Genomic DNA, 9720 nt, shown 5'->3' on the forward strand with positions numbered 1-9720 from the left:
TCCCCCTTGCTCTCCCAGATCACCCCTAAACTGCCTCCTTAGAGTCAGGAGGTGTCGCAGTAAGCACTCTCAGCCAGTATGCGTTCTGACGTGAGACTCGTTGGTTATTCATGGCTCACATCCCACTCATCTTCTCATCCCTGTTGACTCAATAATTAGCTCATATCAAATAGATCATATGCAAATATATACAAATAAACAAATTTGCTGTTAAAAATAATTTTTTAGACTTTTAGTAATAACTGTAATAAATCATTGAATACTAAAAATCCTGTTTACAACCAAATGTATTCAGGAATTTCATTTAGATGTTTTTTGGGCTAAATTAAAAGCGTGTGATCCTATTTGAAATTTACATTTGAAAAACAATGAAACCACAATTAAAAAAATACCCCTCATTCAATCAATCAAAAAGCAGAACATAAGAACATATTATAAGAGCTACTAACTCAAAAATATGAGTGTAATACGAAAAAAAGTTTGAGGCTACAACACTGCAACACAACTGGCACAATACAGAGCATTCTGTCAAACAAGACAGCAGTCCCCACACTTCCCCAAACCCTTTGGTACTCTGAAGCAAAGGGCCCGTCGGCTTCCACTGAGGTGTACGGCTGGGTTCTCCTGGTCTGAACGGCCGTGTGAACACTGGCTTTGTGACGGGAGGCGGGACGGGGTGCGTCCTCATGATGTCTTGTCAGCAGGGAGGGGAAGGCGGTGTGTCTTCAGGCTTTGGGGCTGCGATCCTCGCATGCAGCCCGCTGATAACAGGGGAAACGGGGAAGAGGAAGCATGGAAACAAGGAGGCAGGAGGGGATGGGAAAATAGTGGAGGACGATGGTTTAGTGGCTGGTGGGTGTTTGATTCCCAGCCCAAAGGATTACAAACCATAACGTCCACAGCCTGACCTGTGTCCTGAATGACATGTCTCTGAAGTGACTTAATATCATGTATCTGAAGTGACTTAATGACATGTCTCTGAAGTGACTTAATGACATGTATCTGAAGTGACTTAATGACATGTCTCTGAAGTGACTTAATGACATGTCTCTGAAGTGACTTAATGACATGTATCTGCAGTGACTTAATGACATGTATCTGAAGTGACTTAATGTCATGTATCTGAAGTGACTTAATGACATGTATCTGAAGTGACTTAATGACATGACTTAATTACATGTATCTGAAGTGACTTAATGACATGTATCTGAAGTGACTTAATGACATGTATCTGAAGTGACTTAATGACATGTATCTGAAGTGAATTAATGACATGTATCTGAACCGACTTAATTACATGTATCTGAAGTGACTTAATGACATGTATCTGAAGTGACTTAATGACATGTATCTGAAGTGACTTAATGTCATGTATCTGAAGTGACTTAATGACATGTATCTAAAGTGACTTAATTACATGTATCTGAAGTGACTTAATGACATGTATCCGAAGTGACTTAATAACATGTATCTAAAGTGACTTAATTACATGTATCTGAAGTGACTTAATGACATGTATCTGAAGTGACTTAATGACATGTATCTGAAGTAACTTTAGACATACAGCGCTTTTAAAACCTTCTTAGACAGGCCGGGGAAGAGTCAGAGGAAACTGAGATAACATTTAGCATGGGATCTTACCTGGAAGCCACAAGGCTTACTGCCCACATGGCTTATCGTGGGGACTTGTTGCCTGCATGATGAGCTCACCAGTGGGTTGAGTCATCGGCCCGTTCCCCAGAGTTCGCCTTAAGTTGGGTTAAGTCTGTTTGAGTAAAGAGTGAAGCGAAGAGGAAAGTGCTGGTGGCTGAGGACAAAGAGAGTCCTAATGCCACAAAGAAAACTACTCTAACTCGACACGCACTTCATTTTCTCACTTCATTTCTAACCATATTTTCCCAAACCGCCGCTGTGAGGGCAAATCATTCTCACTTTACTCTCTCCACTAATTATCGTTATCATTTTGCCGGAATAATTAGCGTTTCACGGCCTAGCCCTAGCGTAGACGGCAGCTATGAGTCACACAACAGGGTTATCAATAGCAGCCTCTCCTCTTCCTAATTATACGATGTGAGCTTTGAGATAACTGGAGAGGATATGAAATATGTTATTACGCCTGGGCGCGCATTTGTGGAGAATTCAGGGAAAGGTCTGGAATATGCCGATGCATGTGGTGCGGGGTAATTAAAAGGCTTCTTCTGGAATATAACTCCTGGGAGGGTTGTGGAGAGAGGGCTGGGAGAAGCAGATCCGACGTGCCGCAGCATGACTGGGCGTGTTCGGGAGGCTCAACACTCGACGAGGAGCAGCTTAGGGCGCCATCCAACAGCCCGTTCTGTCCTTATTATGGGGAATGCATTCTCCTTTGGATGATTTTAAATCAAAATTTACAGGGGAGGATTTTGTGGGAAAAGCTCTGAAAAATAACAATGGGGGAAAAGTTTTATTTTAGCCGCTTTTAACTTGACGGGTTGATGTCTTTTTGCACTTCATGCTCCTCCCAAACCCAAACCACTCCAGCATCAAAGTGAATCTTTCCACAAAATGGCGGCCGGGTGTCTGTGTGGCTGTGTGTCTGTGTGTCTGTGTGGCTGTGTGGCTGTGTGGCTGTGTGTCTGTGTGGCTGTGTGGCTGTGTGGCTGTGTGTCTGTGTGTCTGTGTGTCTGTGTGTCTGTGTGTCCGTGTGTCCGTGTGTCCGTGTGTCCGTGTGTCCGTGTGTCCGTGTGTCCGTGTGTCCGTGTGTCCGTGTGTCCGTGTGTCCGTGTGTCCGTGTGTCCGTGTGTCCGTGTGTCCGTGTGTCCGTGTGTTCGTGTGTCTGTGTGTCCGTGTGTCCGTGTGTCTGTGTGTCTGTGTGGCTGTGTGGCTGTGTGGCCGTGTGGCCGGGTGTCTGTGTGGCTGTGTGGCCGTGTGGCCGGGTGTCTGTGTGGCTGTGTGGCTGTGTGTCTGTGTGTCTGTGTGTCTGTGTGTCTGTGTGTCTGTGTGTCTGTGTGGCTGTGTGTCTGTGTGGCTGTGTGGCTGTGTGGCTGTGTGGCTGTGTGGCCGTGTGGCCGGGTGTCTGTGTGGCCGTGTGGCCGGGTGTCTGTGTGGCTGTGTGGCTGTGTGTACGGTTGTTTCTCCTGTCAGTCAGCAGCAGGCCCAGTAGTTGGAGCGGTCCCAGCAGTAGGAGTAGTAGTAGGCTTCGTTGAGGAGCTGTCTACAGCCACCATCATGCCCCCCAACACCACCCGGCAGGCCTTACAGAGCAGCAGCTGGCCAGGGCACCTGACCCCCCCCTCCACTCCTTTACATCTGCCCCCCATCCAAGGCCCAGCCTTAATCCAGGGGCTGAATTAATAAGTGCTGCCCACTACCCAGGCGAGGAGGTGGAGGAGGCGTTGGAGGGGATGGGGTAAGCGGGTGGGGTTGCGGAGTAGATGCTTGATTCCCTGGAAGTTGTAAACGTTCGGTGAAACGTCGACGGAGACGGGAGATTGTGTGAAAGAACCCAAAATCACAGTTTGAAAAGCTGACGTGAAAAATGTGGTGTTGATGGACAGCTTGTTAAGCTTTACCCAGTGGTAGAGGTCGCCGGCGTTCTCTCAGAACCCCCTCCCCTCGCTCTCTCTCTCTCTCTCGCCCTCTCTCGCCCTCTCTCTCTCCCATGACGAACATCTCTGACACATCCTCTTTGACCCCAATTACAAGAGGTGTTATTTTCCATCGGTTAATCCACGGCGTATAGGGCGCCCCCCCCCCCCCCCCCAACACCCTGGGGAATGTATTTTTCCACGCTGCTCAGCGGCTGAATCCATGAGAGCGAGTGTGGAGCAGCGGAGTGGACATGTGGTGGGAAGGCGGTCGGACATGTAGGATCTGAATCGGTCTCAGTCGTAGGAAGGACCTACGATGAAGACCTCTGTTCCTCAAAATCATCATCAACGTCTTTGTCGTAATGACCTTGACCCCCAGAAGGTCAAATAAGGGATCCGTCCATTTCCCGTGTTCTTCCTCAAGTCTTAATTTGGGGCTACAGGATGTCTGTTATTACACTTCACAAGGCTCATGCAAAAGGAATCCAACATCTGAATTAAAATTGTAATCAAATGTGATTGCTGTGATTGCTTTCAAGCAGTGATTTCTTTCAGACGTTTTTACGCAGGCTCCCATAGTTCCTACTTTGAATTGATATCGGCGTAAGAATCTTAATTGCGGCTCGTTTAGCGCGGGTGTCCGTTAACAAGGGCCTGAAACATTATCCCCGTCGCCCTCGGTAACGTTGACTGAGCGGTGTCTAACGATGTGTGTGAACATATTCTGGTCTGCCCACAATTCTTCCCCCCTGTTCATGCGGTTTCAAATTCCTTCTGCTCCAGCGTTTGACCACGATGACTTTTTAATGAAGCAATTATTTGAAGTAGATCTTTAACCGTTGTTTCCTTTTCCTTCTCCTCTCTCAGAGACGCTGATGGACTCGACCACAGCGACGGCGGAGCTCGGCTGGACGGTGTACCCGGTGTCCGGGACCAGCGACAACAGTGTAAGTCACGGTCCGTCCACTAGACCCAGCCGGGGCCTGGGGGGCCCCCACCGGGGCCTGAGGGGCCCCCGCCCAGACTCGAACCAGCGGCCCCCGGCCTTCAGCTGCTCTTGTCTGACCCGTTTGGCAGAAAAGTTGCATTGAGAAATACTGCAAAGACTACTGCCAACTACACAGTAGTGTGTACGTTCTGCGCCCGGCGAGATGCAGGCGCTGGTCTGCCCCTCCAACGCACTGCGCTGATTCGCTGGCTAACGAATCAGTGTAATCAGAATCACTGTGCTAGCGAATATGCGCCAGTGTGCTAGCGTGTCAGTGTGCTAGCAAGTCAGCGTCAGTGTGCTAGCGAGTCAGTGTGCTAGCGAATCCGTGTGCTAGCGAATCAACGTCAGTGTGCTAGCGAATCAGTATGCTAGCGAATCAGTGTGCTAGCGAATCAGCATCAGTGTGCCAGCAGAACGCAAACAACAAAGAGTATCCGATCGCTCAAATCCCTCCCGCCAACGCTCTCAGACTTTGCACGATGAACCGGACCAAACACCGTCTGGTGTCCAACACAGCTTCCAACACAGCAAAAGCTTCCAACACAGCTAAACACACGGAGCAGATTTCTTCCCGACCTCGTCCGAGTCTCCCCAAACGTTTCTGGCGTCCGGCGGTTGGGCCGGTGTGTAGCAGCCTTCAGGCGGTTGGTTAGGCTAACGGGAGCCGCTCTTATTTTGAAATGTAAGGCACACAACGACATCATCAGTGTCAGCAGTGTCACAAGTTTGTCAGTAGGTGACAAAACTGGATTTCCATGGTAAATTCATTCAAACTTGCTTTCAGCTAAACGTATATAAATACTATACAAAATACTAAAAGAGAGCAATTAAGGGATTTTTTGATAGTTCTGAACGTTGATGGACAGCTTAATTGTTTTTTTTATCCTTTTCTTTTCTCTAATTGATTTTTATATTTTTTACCATCAAAGATTTGGGTGGTTAATAAGAGCCTGAAGTGGGTAGGGCCTGCACTCTGTCAGACCCCCGGCTAATGGGTACATTTGTTCATTCCCCCGTGATGTGTGTGTTTCAGTTGGGTGGCAGTATTTGGGTTTCTCACTTCAAGGTTAAAGATCAATTAACAAAGCCTCCAGCCTCCCAGCGCGAGGCAACCAACCAATAGAAAAGGGAGGAAGGGAATAAAAATAAACCAGACAACCCCTCCAATTCTGCACCGGGAAGAAACTCGTTTTTAAAAAGAGGATAGAAGAGAAGTACCAATTAATAATGTGAGGTGTCTGGCTCAGAGAATGCAGTTGGTAGCAAGCGACCGGAAGAGAGAATACTAGTAAAAAGATGAAGCCTTTCTCACTTTGAACGACTTTCACTTTCCGCTCTCTGCGGACGTTTTTCCAAAGTCAGCCTGAGTTTTCCTATCTTTAATGATCATCGTTAACCTACGTTTAACCAAATTGATGAACGCAACAGCAAACAGCTAATATGTTCCCATGGCCGGCGTAGCTCCGTGCTGTAAACCTCCAGAGCGTCTGAGGCGGTTTCCACTCGCTGTTCCAGGGCATCGGTTTCACCCGACCGCACGCAGCCCGGCCCGCTCTGAGCTGGCAGTCCCGGTCTCCACTCTCCCCCCCACCACAGAACCCAACTGTCTAACCCCCCCCCCCGCTCTGAGCCGGCAGTCCCTGCTCTCCACTCCCCACCACCACAGAACCCAACTGTCTAACCCCCCCCCCCCGCTCTGAGCCGGCAGTCCCTGCTCTCCACTCCCCACCACCACAGAACCCAACTGTCTAACCCCCCCCCCCCGCTCTGAGCCGGCAGTCCCTACTCTCCACTCCCCACCACCACAGAACCCAACTGTCTAACCCCCCCACTCTGAGCCTGCAGACCCCCCCCCCCCCCCCCCCCGGAAAGAGGGAACTAAATGTTGTAGGCCTATTTGCTGGTATGCTTTAGAAACCACTCCCTATTTTTTTTCAATTATTTATGCTTTTGTGGTTTTGGTTTCAAGATGTTTCAAATTATCCCAGAATCATGTCTTGTGTTTGGAAGCAAGTTAAAGAAAAAAACGGATAAAAACCGTAATGTGGAGTTCATGTCCTCCGACCCGGGGGCCCGCGGCCGGCGGCGTGCTAATGCCTACAAACCAATCCACAGGAACGGAGGTGGCCGCCGTGTTCTGTCTGCCTGGATCCAATCTAGACATAGAGGGGAGCACTGGGAGAGAGAGAGAGAGAGGGAGGGAGAGGGAGGGAGAGCAGGAGAGAGAGAGAGAGAGAGAGAGAGAGAGAGAGAGAGAGAGAGAGAGAGAGAGAGAGAGAGAGAGAGAGAGAGGGGGAGAGAGAGAGAGAGAGAGAGAGAGAGAGAGAGAGAGAGAGAGAGGGAGAGAGACAGAGGGGGAGAGAGAGAGAGAGAGAGAGAGAGAGAGAGAGAGAGAGAGAGAGAGAGAGAGAGGGAGAGATGCGTTGAGGGGAAATTATGAGGAGGGCTCATCATTTCTTCGTTAATGATGTTTACTATCTTACTGGAAGTTTACATCATATCTCCCTTTCATCTATACATATTTTCAGTTTTAGCAATCACAGGAAGTCCCATTTGATTAGCGATGTGAATGCTAAGTGGGCTATTTGGAATGAAAAAGACAAAAACGACACAAATCAGGGAATCAACAGAGTTGACTTCAATCATCGGATTTAAAGACCCCCGTATGTCACTCAGTCCATAAATCAAAGGACTTTTCCTTTTCGGTTTTTGAACCAGTATCTAATCTGTTCATGTTTAGTCTGATAATGTTGTTGCGTTGACATGACCACATCCCATGTGGTGGCTCATCTCCCACCAGTGTGGGAACAGGATTTTAAGCTGTCATGATAAAGAAAACATCCTTTCAGTGATTGCACAGCAAACATCCTTTCACTCTTAGATCATAACACTTACATCCTCCGTCGTGAGTTTGATGAGGTCCGTAGGCGTCCGGGGTTTACCCAGGTATCGTTTGGCATCATCCGCGCACGCACTCAGTGTTTTCATGGCGGCTTTTGCGATTACAGCTAAGCCCTTCAAAGGCGCTGTTGATTGGGGAGGGAGGAGGGAGCGAGGTGGGGACAGCTTTCCCCCCCCCCCCCCCCCCACAGCCTGGGACAACAGGTGTGGAAACAGAGCCCAGAGTCTCTGCAGTGAGAAGCTCTCGACAGAAGCTATTGTCTTACACACGCAGGCACAACCCCTCGCAGGCTTAAGGAGGAGATCCATAACGTTCCCCGCAGGGCCGTAGAGAAGCAGTTGGCTTCGCCTGCCCCGCGGAGCCCAGTGAAATATATATCCCGTCCTTTTTAAAGTCATCTGTTGCTCTACCGCGGGATATGCAAACACGCTAAGCTCACATTGCGTTCTTTGTCGTAAAACCTTTTGACAGTTGAAGACTTTTTTACTCGGTCAGCGTTTTACGGCCTGCTGTGTCTGTGATTCTTCAGTGCTGTATTTCTTTGAAAAAAATCCAGAAAATAAATGTAATCTTTTGCCGTTTGGTATCAGGGACGTGATTTATGTAAAGAAACATCCGGTTTCACACGTATAAATCAGGTTTAATCACCCGGCAGTGTAAAGCCTATCTTTGCTCCCTTTAATCATGTCGAGGCGACAGCCAGACTGAAGTTGTGGCCGGGCCAGGGAAAGAAGGACGTCTTTATTAGGCCTCTTAGCAGTGCCTTAAGTATTTAAAACCCATTTAAGTTTTACTATACCATATTTTCTCCCCAAGCTGTTTCTCAAAGTAGTGTTTTTATATCGCTAGTGGTAAGCTAGTAAAAAGCCCATTAACATTATAAAGTTGGAATCCCTTCGCTTCCTTCCACAACACATCAAGGCGTAGCGCGGCGGTCTGGTCGTTCTCACGTTTTTGCGTTCCTATTCTACGATAAAGTCTCTCTCTCTCTCTCTCTCTCTCTCTCTCTCCCTCCCCCTCCTCTCTCTCTCTCTCTCTCTCTCTCTCTCTCTCTCTCTCTCTCTCTCTCTCTCCCTCCCCCTCCCTCCCTCTCCCTCTCCCCCTCTCCCTCTCCCTCTCCCTCTCTCTCTCTCTCTCTCTCTCTCTCTCTCTCTCTCTCTCTCTCTCTCTCTCTTCCTCCCCCTCTCTCTCTCTCTCTCTCTCTCTCTGGGCTCCCCAACCACAGGTTGAGCAGCCCCAGTGGTTCTCAACCTGTGGTCGGAGAGCCCAGAGCGAGGCCCAGCCGAGGAATGTCACTTCAGGCTTTTATTTTGAAGTATGAATCTACTTTAGGGGAAGCCCCATAAAAGTCATCTTTATGCAGATCAGCAGTATGCAGATACCCGTTTATGTAAAATGCTTCAATGTAATTCGTAGCTTAATGCATAAGTAATGATTTATGTTCCTTGATGTCAAAACCGTTTTGGGTCTTGGAGAGCGAGCATTTGGGTGCTAGCGTGCTACAAGGCATTTCTGTTTTTGCTATATTCAGTAAACCAGTATATTGTTTAGCTTTTAGGGCTGAGCCTACAGGGAAATAACCAGCAGCTAGAAAGATGTAGCTCGATGCTACGCTAACCGGGCCCCCAAACCGTTTTTTAGTCTAGTCTTTATTAATCTATTCATGGATGCAGACTAAAAACATCAGTTAAAGATCAACTGTGGGTTGGGGTTGTTCTGAAAGCAGCAGAAGTTCTCCATCTATAATATCTAAGTACAGTAATATACTGTTACTCAATGGGGGGTGTATTCACCTTGACCTTCCTGAGTACAGTAATATACTGTAACTCAATGGGCGGTGTCTTCACCTTGACCTTCCTGAGTACAGTAATATACTGTAACTCAATGGGCGGTGTCTTCACCTTGACCTTCCTGAGTACAGTAATATACTGTAACTCAATGGGCGGTGTCTTCACCTTGACCTTCCTAAGTACAGTAAAGACCTTCCAGCTGAAGCCTGCTCCATCACACTGCGTCTCCCTCCCCAGGACGTGTTGCAGATATCGATCGAGAACCTCGTTCTCGGAGAACATCCTTGAAGTGCACCACTTCATCAAGCTTCAGAAGGGGCTCATAGTTGTAATTCATGCATGCTGTATATCATGCAATCTGACTGACGTAAGCTCTCTATTTGATATTCCATCCATTCTCTCACTGATTTCACTGTAGATATATATAGATACATAGATATACATAGATGTGAACCTTCTCCATGCGTC

Source organism: Gadus macrocephalus, chromosome 13 (genome assembly GCF_031168955.1).
Source record: "Gadus macrocephalus chromosome 13, ASM3116895v1".
Classification (NCBI taxonomy): Eukaryota; Metazoa; Chordata; class Actinopteri; order Gadiformes; family Gadidae; genus Gadus; species Gadus macrocephalus.